Genomic DNA, 12,318 nt, shown 5'->3' with positions numbered 1-12,318 from the left:
CGGCAACCTTCGTTCCAAATCCATCCATCAATCAAGACAGTAAAATTCTCTCACGGTCCCTCTGCCCCAGGCAACCACCTCGGTACTCCCGATAAACTCATAAACAATGTAAATGCATTTGAAACTATGATGCAATTAAATACACATGTAAGCCCCCTGCAAACAAATCCTATCCAAAAAATATCCACTCTAAGGCTGGTCAACCCATTGGACCCTACAGTGGACCTCTCCCTGCCTAGACTCCCTGTCCCTAAGCATCACCGAAATAAACAAAAACATCTAAGATCCCCACATGTATCCAATAACATCAAACATCATTCTACAAAAATTAATACGTAAGAGTATGACACAATTATGTATTACACATGCAAATATGTCTATATTTCATTGCAGACATTGGAATGTAGTCCACTACACTTCATCTCCCCGTCTTCAGAAAGTATTCATACCCCTTGACCTATTCCACATTTTGTTTTATTACAGCCTGAATTCAAAATGGATTCAATTGATTTATTTTCTCACCCATCTATACACAATACCCCATAATGACAACGTGAAAACATGTTTTTAGAAATGTTTGCAAATGTATTGAAAATGAAATATATAAATATCTAATTTACATAAGTATTCACATCCCTTTGCTATGACACTCCAAATTGAGCTCAGGTGCATCCAATTTCCTTTGATCATCCTTGAGCTGTCACTACAACTTGGTTAGAGTCCACGTGGCCAATTCAATTGTTTGGAAAGAAACACACCTGTCTACATAAGGTCCCATAGTTGACAGTGCGTGTCAGAGCAGAAACTATATTATGAAGTTCAAGGAACTGGCTGTAGATCTCTGAGATATAATTGTAATGAGGCATATACAGTTGAAGTCAGAAATTTACATACACTTAGGTTGGAGTCATTAAAACTCGTTTTTCAACCACTCCACACATTTCTTGTTAACAAACTATAGTTTTGGCAAGTCGGTTAGGACATCTACTTTGTGCATGACACAAGTAATTTTTCCAACAATTGTTTACAGACAGATTATTTCACTTATAATTCACTGTATCACAATTCCAGTGGGTCAGAAGTTTACATACACTAAGTTAACTGTGCCTTCAAACAGCTTGGAAAATTACAAAAAATGATGTCATGGTTTTAGAAGCTTCTGATAGGCTAATTGTCATAATTTGAGTCAATTGGAGGTGTACCTGTGGATGTATTTCAAGGCCTACCTTCAAACTCAGTGCCTCTTTGCTTGACATCATGGGAAAATCAAAAGAAATCAGCCAATCAGAAATTGGGGGTCGCTTGCAAGCCGAAGAACACCATCCCAACGTGATGCACGGGGGTGGCAGCATCATGCTGTGGGGGTGCTTTGCTGCAGGAGGGACTGGTGCACTTCACAAAATAGATGGCATAATGAGGAAGGAAAATGATGTGGATATATTGAAGCAACATCTCAAGACATCAGTCAGGAAGTTAAAGCTTGGTCGCAAATGGGTCTTCCAAATGGACAATGACCCCAAGCATACTTCCAAAGTTGTGGCAAAATGGCTTAAGGACAACAAAGTCAAGGTATTGGAGTGGCCATCCCAAAGCCCTGACCTCATAGAACATTTGTGGGCAGAACTGAAAAAGCGTGTGCGAGCAAGGAGGCCTACAAACCTGAATCAGTAACACCAGCTCTGTCAGGAGGAATGGGCCAAAATTCACCCAACTTATTGTGGAAGCTTGTGGAAGGCTACCTGAAACGTTTGACCCAAGTTAAACAATTTAAAGGCAATGCTACCAAATACTAATTGAGTGTATGTAAACTTCTGACCCACTGGGAATGTGATGAAATAAATAAAAGCTGAAATAAATCACTCTCTACTATTATTCTGACATATCACATTCTTAAAATAAAGTGGTGATCCTAACTAGGATTAAATGTCAGGAATTGTGAAAAACTGAGTTTAAAAGTATTTGGCTAAGGCGTGTGTAAACTTCCGACTTCAACTGTATCTGGGGAAGGGTATAAAACAATTTCTAGTGTTGAAAGTTTCCAAGAGCACAGTGGTTGTTGGACATTTTTGGTTAACTACTCTGTCTCACTTAAGGGCAGACAACATAACAAACAAATTATATGAATTATGCATGTTGTAGAATTAAATGCCTATATGCCCTATATGCCTATGGATTAAGAACCAATTTCTTTAGTGCAAATGCTGTGCTTCTGAGAAAGGATGGTTCCCTCTAGCTCCCTGCAGCTGATCTGGGTATGTCAAGGACATGGGAAGGAGATAAAACTTCAGAACAGATAGACCTGTATAGATCTGTATTGTTTCTCATTGCTTCTGAGTAACCTGGTCACACGGTTAAAACAAAGAGCCTCAGAATGACCACAGGGTTTTCAGTTCATCCTAGACAAAGAGCCTCAGAGCGACCACAGTTTTTCAGTTAATCCTGTCTTTCACTATCTTCCAAGGGTGCAGCTGTGTGGAGATAGGAGTAGCAACGGAGCTAACGTTATCACTTGATTGTGCGCTATGACCTGACACACATAGCCTGACCCGATACACATAGCCACATACACATAGTCAGAAGAAGAAATCATAGTGGCTCAAGGTCCAGGGAGGATGGCTGTTAGGAATGTCTTAAATCTTTGAGAATGGGTTATTAAATAAACCATATTTAAGTATTGATTGATATGTTTTATAATGTGTTATGGGTTGGATGGGATGTTTTATGTGCAAATATAGTTGTGGCTGGAGACTGTGTGTGCAGAGGGGGCCTATCTCTGAAGCTGGTGAACTGGGACAGGCTGCAGGAGTGTGTGCACTCCCTAACCTCAAGGCTTCTCCTGACTGATAAGAGAAAGCTTGGTCCTGCCACTATTGGTTCCAAATCAGAAATAAATAGGAGGAGGAGAAGTCAGATTTTGCCATTATCATAAATTAAGAGAGTGGGCAGAACGGTCAAAAGATGGAGATTTGGGGACAATGGTGGAATAACTAAACAGGGAGGGATTAGGCAAAAAGTATGTAGAATGTGCAGAAATAGAACTGTATATAAACTGAGGGCCAAGTTTAGATGCTCTGCAGACCACCTCAGCTTTATCTAAATTGCAGTAAAGTCTATCTTAATTCTACAAAAACTCTGGAAACACTTATTTTATTAAGAATAAGTACAATTTTCTACGACATATTTGGTGACCACGAAGGGACTAGAAAAAGAGACCATAGGGGTGCTGCGCCATCTGGAGGAGGCTGAACGAATCACACACAACAGTGGCCGCTATAACAAGAGGTAAGCAACGTTCTTACTTTTAAACATAAAAATTGTGTGATTCGCTCAGCTGATTCTAAAGGTCAGGTACCTGGGTCTCTCCAGTATTAAGGGCTACATTTAGGAAAAGTACAGAGTTTTTGTTGGAATGAGAAATAAGCATGCATGCAATGTTGCTGATTGTTGAATATTGTTGTATATAAGTTCAAAATCCTGTGAATACCGCTCTAGGTATATTAAGAAAATATAACACTAGAGGACTGCATAGACAGGTGCCTATGAATACAGTTTTGGAGAGGAGGGGTTAGAATTCCAGAAGTACTGTGTGAGTGAATAGGTTGCCTATGGTTACCGCTCTAACATGAAGTGCATTGTTAGAGGCTGCTCGGGTAGGCTGTACATATGTTTGAAAGAGTTCTGCTCATCCTGTGGTGGTGATGCAATAATTAGACAGGGCCATTAGGTAAAGAAGTAGGTCATCCTACTTAAGTAGGATTAAGTAGGTGATATAATAATTGGAAGTAGCGCTGGTCATCCGGAGTAGGTGAACAGTTGTGAAATAGCCATCAGGGCTGCAAAATATAGTGATTAACGTTAGATAGAGTAGGTCTCATCTCGTGCGGGTGAGTGGTTTGCTTAAGCGGCTGTGATTCATTCAGTTGTGATTAAGTTGGATGTTTCATCTGTCTCATTCAGGTTGCTCATTTGATCAGCTTGATCAATCTGTTTGATTCGACTGTTTTGTCTGACTCATTTTGTACAAGACTGGTTTTATTGGACCTGCTTGAGATTGCGAAAGCAACTCTTTCATCTTGGTCAACTGGTCTGACTCAATTCGTGCATTCAATTCATCGGGGTCACTCGGTTGGTCATCTGGTGTATTTGTTCAATTTGTCTGATTCATTTGTTCGTCCTGCTGGTCATTCTGTCAGATTCATTTCGGCGCGGGCAGCTGCTCGTCTGTGTGGGTGATCAGAAAAGAACAAGAAATCCTGCAAATAATAGCCTTTTCTGTGTTAATCAGAAGAGGGACTATATTTGAGGTCGCTTGAAGCGTCTGTCTCTGGTGGGGAGAGGGCGTGCCCAATCTCGCATTAGGAAGAGAAGAATAAATGGTGCGTGGATATTCATTGACAAACTAAGTGTGGAAAATTCACGTTATCAAGAGGGGTATAATAAATCCTGTTGGAGGAACAGGTCACGTGTACCGGTGTGGTTGTATGACGTCTACACATTTGTATTTGTATTTCGGCCAATCTTTTAGGGTGTGTTTCGGCCATCATATTTGGAAAATTTTGAGGTGATATAGGATTATGGTAAAATTGATTATAGTAAAATGATAAATGTGATAGGGTTAACATTTCAAATTTGTGCCCTTTTATAGAATAAAATATTCCTGCAGGTTATACAAATAGTGATTAAGCGTGTTTGTCACGACTGTCAGTGAGATGCGGTTGAAGAAGTCAGGCGCAGGACACAGAACTCTCGGAAACGTACTTTAATCCGATACTGAAAAGATGAACACAGAATAACTCCACACAGGGAGGAAATAACCCGCTCACAAACAACATACGTGAAGGGAAACAATCACACACAAGATCCCGATGAGAGACAGGGGTAATTATAGGGCAACAATCAAACATAATGTGGAACAGGTGTAAACAATACAGACAAAACTAGACAGACACCGATAACATCGATCGGCAGCAGCTAGTACTCGGGGGACGACGAACGCCGAAGCCTGCCCGAGCAAGGAGGAGGAGCAGCCTCGGCAGAATCCGTGACAGTACCCCCCCCTTGACGCGCGGCTCCATTCCACCATTCCTCCGGACCGTACCCCTCCCACTCCACGAGATACTGCAGACCCCCCATCCGACGCCTCGAATCCACGATGGAACGGACTGAGTACGCCGGAGCCCCTTCGATGTCTAGTGGGGGCGGAGGGGCCTCTCGTACCTCATTCTCCTGGAGTGGACCAGCTACCACCGGCCTGAGGAGAGACACATGGAACGAGGGGTTAATGCGATAATTAATAGGCAGTTTTAACCTATAACATACCTCGTTCAATCTCCTCAGGACTTTAAATGGACCCACAAACCGCCGACCAAGCTTCCGGCAGGGCAGGTGAAGGGGCAGGTTTCTGGTCGAGAGCCAGACCCGATCTCCAGGTGCATAAACCGGACCCTCACTGCGGTGGCGATCGGCGCTCGCCTTTTGCCGTCTGATGGCCCGCTGCAGATGGACATGCGCAGCGTTCCATGTCTCCTCCGAGCGCCGAAACCATTCATCCACGGCAGGAGCCTCGATCTGGCTCTGATGCCAGGGTGCCAGAACCGGCTGATAGCCCAACACACACTGGAAAGGCGTAAGATTAGTGGAGGAGTGGCGGAGTGAGTTTTGGGCTATCTCTGCCCAGGGAATATACTCCGACCACTCCTCCTGCCGGTCCTGGCAATAGGACCTCAGAAACCTACCCACATCTTGGTTTACTCTCTCCACCTGCCCATTACTCTCAGGGTGAAAACCCGAGGTAAGGCTGATCGAGACCCCCAAACGTTCCATAAACGCCCTCCACACTCTAGAGGTGAACTGGGGACCCGATCAGACACTATATCCTCAGGCACCCCGTAGTTCCGGAAAACGTGAGTAAACAGGGCTTCGGCCGTTTGTAGGGCTGTAGGAAGACCTGGCATAGGGATGAGACGGCAGGCCTTAGAAAACCAATCCACAACGCACCAAGATCGTGGTATTCCCCTGGGAGGGGGGAAGGTCCGTGACAAAATCCACCGACAGGTGAGACCACGGCCGTTGTGGAACGGGTAGAGGTTGTAACTTCCCTCTGGGCAGGTGTCTAGGCGCCTTACACTGGGCGCACACCGAGCAGGAAGAAACGTAAACCCTCACGTCCCTGGCTAAGGTGGGCTACCAGTACTTCCCGCTAAGACAGTGCACCGTCCGACCAATACCAGAATGACCAGAGGAGGGTGACGTGTGAGCCCAATAAATCAGTCGGTCACGGACCTCGAGCGGCACGTACCTCCGTCCCTCTGGACACTCTAGGGGAGAAGGGTCGTGCATGCACGCCCGCTCGATTTCCGTGTCGACCTCCCACACCACCGGTGCCACTAGACAAGACTCCGGTAGTATGGGATTGGGCTCAATGGACCTCTCCTCTGTGTCATATCGTCGGGACAGGGCGTCTGCCTTAACGTTCTGTGACCCTGGAATATAAGTGATCTTAAATACAAACCGGGCAAGAAACATGGCCCACCTAGCCTGACGAGGGTTCAGTCTCTTCGCTGCCCGGATGTACTCCAGGTTACGATGGTCAGTCAGAATGAGAAAAGGGTGGTTAGCCCCCTCAAGCCAATGTCTCCACACCTTCAGGGCGTGGACCACCGCTAGCAGCTCCCTGTCCCCCACGTCATAATTGCGTTCCGCCGGACTGAGTTTCTTGGAATAGAAAGCACAGGGGCGGAGTTTTGAAGGCGTGCCCGAGCGCTGAGACAGTATAGCACCGATCCCCGCCTCGGACGCATCCACCTCAACTTGGAACGCCAAAGAGGGATCCGGATGTGCCAGCACCGGAGCCGAGGTGAACAGGTCCTTCAAATGACTAAACGCCCTGTCCGCCTCAGCCGACCACTGCAAACGCACCGGGTCCCCCTTTAGCAGGGAGGTAATGGGAGCTGCTACCTGTCCAAAACCCCGGATAAACCTCCGGTAGTAATTGGCAAAACCCAAAAAACGCTCCACCTCCTTTAGTAGTGGGAGTCTGCCAATTGCGCACGGCTGAAACGCGGTCAATCTCCATCTCCACCCCTGACGCAGACAACCGGTGTCCCAGGAAGGAGATGGACTCCTGGAAAAACAGACATTTCTCTGCCTTCACATACAGGTCATGCTCCAACAGTCTACCCAGCACCCGACGTACCAGGGACACATGCTCGGTACGTGTAGCGCAGTGGTCTAAGGCACTGCATCGCAGTGCTAGCTGTGCCGCTAGAGATCCTGGTTCGAATCCAGGCTCTGTCGTAGCTGGCCGTGACCGGGAGACCCATGGGGCGGCGCACAATTGGCCCAGCGTCGTCCAGGGTAGGGGAGGGAATGGCCAGCAGGGATGTAGCTCAGTTGGTAGAGCATGGCGTTTTCAACGCCAGGGTTGTGGGTTCGATTCCCACGGGGGGCCAGTATGAAAAAATAAAAACAATAAAAAATGTATGCACTCACTAACTGTAAGTCGCTCTGGATAAGAGCGTCTGCTAAATGACAAAAATATATATATATATGTGTAGCGGAGTATATCAGAATGTCATCAATATACACCACTACCCCCTGTCCATGCAAATCCCGGAAAATCTCGTCCGCAAATGATTGGAAGACTGAAGGAGCATTCATTAGACCGTATGGCATGACGAGGTACTCATAGTGACCCGAGGTGGTACTGAATGCTGTCTTCCACTCATCTTTCCCGAATGCGCACCAGGTTGTAAGCGCTCCTGAGATCCAATTTTGTGAAGAAGCGCGCCCCGTGTAATGACTCCGTCATACTAGCAATCAGAGGGAGAGGATAGCTGTATTTAATAGTGATCTGATTGAGACCATGGTAATCAATACACGGGCGTAAACCCCCATCCTTCTTCTTCACAAAAAAGAAACTCGAGGATGCAGGGGAAGTGGACGGCCGCATGTATCCCTGTCTCAAGGATTCGGTGACGTATGTCTCCTCATGACCCTTCTGCGTCTTCATCTTCAGTGGTGCTGTGACCTCCCTAATCAATCCCGACCCCAAAGGCCAGCTATCTAGGGCATGGATAGGGAAGGGCACATCGACTGGTAATATAGGGATTCCTAACTTATATGAGAAATGGCGATCGATACAATTCCCAGCTGCGCCTGAATGGACTAGCGCCTTATGCTGGGAGTAAGAAGAAACCTCTGGAAACACAACTTGAATACACATATGAACAACAGAGAGCTCTGCCACTGTAAGTAGATTATTAAAGTGTTATATTGTCGCAGCAAATGCATTAGAGACATCTTACTGTAACTCAAATTAGAGACATCTTACTATAACGCAAATGAAAGACATTTTACTATAACTCAAATTAGAGGCATCTTACTATAACTCAAAATAGAGACATCTTAATGTAACTCAAATTAGAGACATCTTACTATAACTCCAATTAGAGACATCTTAATGTAACTCCAATTAGAGACATCTTACTATAACTCAAATTAGAGACATCTTACTAAGTTGTTCTTACTATATCTCAAATTAGGTACATTTTACTATAAATCCCTTTCCTGCAGTCAAATTACCTAGTGTCCTCATGGGTAGAATCTTATAAATATTTTTCATAATTTCATAATTAGTCATCATTATTTAAAAAACCACTGAAAATCCGATTTTTCTATATCAAACGGTTTTGTTATATTTCTGTGATGTATATAAAGTGAAATATTGGGATGCTAACTCAAAATTGAATACATTTCAACTCTATATCTGATATGGTACAGGTGTCTTCTTTCTTTAAGCCCATACCCATGTGTGTGAGGTGTATACTGTTGTTTAAAAGTAGATTTGTTTAAGACTACCAAGAAACACTGTGTGTGTGTGATCCTGATTTAGCCCACTGCAGTAAAATGATAACTCAAGAACAGAGAAAGAAGATGAACAGTAAAATAAACATTACCAATGGCAAATTTAAATATATTAATATTCCATCCATGTGCCCTAAAAAATTCAAATGGATATTTTTTACACTGAGAATCGATAGTTGGCATACTACTAACGAATCATTTTGACCTTTACCTAAAAAAGTATGATTGCAGCCTATGTGTGGGTGGGCAAATAACACAAATTACATCCATAATCACTGTATATAATTACATTTGACAATATTTTGGTTCAAATCAAGAAGAACCAATTTGTTATGTCAAAAGGTTTGAGTGTGTCAAGAACTGCAACGCTACTGGGTTTTTCATGCTCAAGAGTTTCCTGTGTGTATCAACACTGGTCCACCATCCAAAGGAGATCGAGCCAATGGCAGGCCAGTGGTCGAAAATGGGTAATTGATGAAAGAGGACAAAGGAGGCTGACACAAATTGTGTAGAGCAACAGACATTACAACATTGGTTCCCAAAGACCCATAAAGGAATACACAACTCGTCATACCTTGACACGAATGGGGTATTGCAGCCGATGACCTTACAGAGTTCCACTTCTTTCAGCAAAAAATAAAGAAATTGCAGTTGCAGTGGGCTAAGGAATGAAAACACTGGACACTGGAGAATTGTAAAAATAGCCTGGTCTGATGAATCCCAGTTCCTGCTATTTCTCTCTGATGGGAGGACTAGGGTATGGCGAAAACCACATGAGTACATGCATCCATCATGCCTTGTGTCGACATTGCAGGCTGGTGGCAGGGCCGGCTTAGTGCAGGGGCTTACCGAGGCTGAAGCCCCTGGGGCAAGGCCCATGGGGGGCCCAAGAGGCAAAATAATAAAAATAATGAAGGAAATATATACAGTATACTGTGGGGGGAAAAAGTATTTAGTCAGCCACCAATTGTGCAAGTTCTCCCACTTAAAAAGATGAGAGAGGCCTGTAATTTTCATCATAGGTACACGTCAACTATGACGTGTACCTTGTAGGATTTTAAATGAATTTATTTGCAAATTATGGTGGAAAATAAGTATTTGGTCAATAACAAAAGTTTCTCAATACTTTGCAGAAAAACAGCCCCAAAGCATGATGTTTCCACCCCCATGCTTCACAGTAGGTGTGGTGTTCTTTGGATGCAACTCAGCATTCTTTGTCCTCCAAACACGACGAGTTGAGTTTTTACCAAAAAGTTATATTTTGGTTTCATCTGACCATATGACATTCTCCCAATCCTCTTCTGGATCATCCAAATGCACTCTAGCAAACTTCAGACGGGCCTGGACATGTACTGGCTTAAGCAGGGGGACACGTCTGGCACTGCAGGATTTGAGTCCCTGGCGGCGTAGTGTGTTACTGATGGTAGGCTTTGTTACTTTGGTCCCAGCTCTCTGCAGGTCATTCACTAGGTCCCCCCGTGTGGTTCTGGGATTTTTGCTCACCGTTCTTGTGATCATTTTGACCCCCACGGGTGAGATCTTGCGTGGAGCCCCAGATCGAGGGAGATTATCAGTGGTCTTGTATGTCTAACATTTCCTAATAATTGCTCCCACAGTTGATTTCTTCAAACCAAGCTGCTTACCTATTGCAGATTCAGACTTCCCAGCCTGGTGCAGGTCTACAATTTTGTTTCTGGTGTTCTTTGACAGCTCTTTGGTCTTGGCCATAGTGGAGTTTGGAGTGTGACTGTTTGAGGTTGTGGACAGGTGTCTTTATACTGATAACAAGTTCAAACAGGTGCCATTAATACAGGTAATGAGTGGAGGACAGAGGCGCCTCTTAAAGAAGAAGTTACAGGTCTGTGAGAGCCAGAAATCTTGCTTGTTGGTAGGTGACCAAATACTTATTTTCCACCATAATTTGCAAATAAATTCATAAAAATCCTACAATGTGATTTTCTGGATTTTATTTTCTCAATTTGTCTGTCATAGTTGACGTGTAACTATGATGAAAATTACAGGCCTCTCTCATCTTTTTAAGTGGGAGAACTTGCACAATTGGTGGCTGACTAAATACTTTTTTTCCCCCACTGTATATTATATATGTAATATATATATATATATATATATATATATATATATATATATATATATTATATTTTTACTGCCAATCACAGGAGGATTCAGGAGCCCGCTCTCAATGAGTGTAGACAGCCTGCTCCTGCCTGCTGCCACTCTGCTAATCGTCGGTAGGGGGCACACATGGGTAACTGGGGGGCCTTGCCTTGATTGGGTAACTGACTAATAAAACATTAAAAATAATACATGTGACTGGTCAATTGTGTGAGTCAGGGGCTGGGCCCATGCCCATAGGGGGCCCAAGAGGCAATACAAATGTAAATTACGTTACTTTTTAAATTATTATTTTATCTACCACAGGAGCCATCTCTATGTTCAAAGTACACCAGAGAGCATAATTTTGCCATAGAAGATCAATCGTTTCAAAAAAAAATAACTGTGGGTTAAGTTTTATTACAAGCACATACAGATAACTGTAAAAATAAAGGAAACACCAACATAGTGTCGTAAAAAGGGTGTTGGGCCACCACGAGCTCCCAGAACAGCTTCAATGCACCTTGGCATAGATTCTACAAGTGGACCTAAACCATGTCAGGAAAATGCTCCCCACACCATACTATTTATATATCTCATTTACTCAAGTGTTTCCTTTATTTTGGCAGTTACCAGTTATCTACAGTTGGGAAGGCCACAATTTGAAACGTCAAATATACAGCTTATGGTTGGTTGCAGCTGTCAATTTGCCTTTTGCACATTTCTAAATACAATCGCTGGAAAAAACATACAGCTTGGAAAGCAAATGTCTACTGCTGAAAAGAGAAGACTAATCTGTCTGTAGAACCAATACAAAAAATTGTTCTCAACAATTCCCAATTTTTTGGGAACAGCAGCACTGTTTTTCAAAGTAGCTCATCTTCAGATAGGCTATTGCCAAGATCATCATCGATCATGGCATCAGCCATCACCATGAGTAGTAGACTATGGCTTCATCTTCATCATTAGATGAGTTAGTGTGCCACTGGAAATTTTATTTAGTAGCCTACTGTAGCCTATCATATATATATATATATATATAAAGTGAGCTCCACAAAAGGATTGGGACAGTGACAAATTCTTTGTTGTTTTGGCTCTGTTCTCCAGCACTTTGGATTTGAAATGATACAATGAGTATGAGGTCAGAATGCAGACTGTCCGCTCTAATTGGAGGGTTTTCATCCATATTGAGTGAACCGTTTAGAAATTACAGCACTTTTTGTACATAGTCCCCCCATTTTATGGGACCAAAAGTATTGGGACAAATTCACGTGTATTGAAGTAGTCAAAAGTTAAGTATTTAGTCCCATATTCATAACACGCAATGACTACATCATGTAA

The 12,318-nt window shown here is 43.5% G+C and overlaps 1 non-coding gene across 1 annotated transcript; it reads left to right on the top strand.

Annotated features, from left to right (window-relative positions):
* Positions 1–7,370: 7,370 nt before the first annotated feature.
* Positions 7,371–7,451, top strand: trnae-uuc. Its single transcript has one exon. It is a non-coding gene; the product is annotated as a tRNA-Glu (tRNA).
* The last annotated feature ends 4,867 nt before the right edge of the window (positions 7,452–12,318 follow it).

Source organism: Coregonus clupeaformis, chromosome 1 (assembly GCF_020615455.1).
Source record: "Coregonus clupeaformis isolate EN_2021a chromosome 1, ASM2061545v1, whole genome shotgun sequence".
Taxonomy (NCBI): Eukaryota; Metazoa; Chordata; class Actinopteri; order Salmoniformes; family Salmonidae; genus Coregonus; species Coregonus clupeaformis.
Note: the sequence above shows the minus strand (reverse complement) of the source record. Positions and strands in the feature narration are given on the sequence as shown.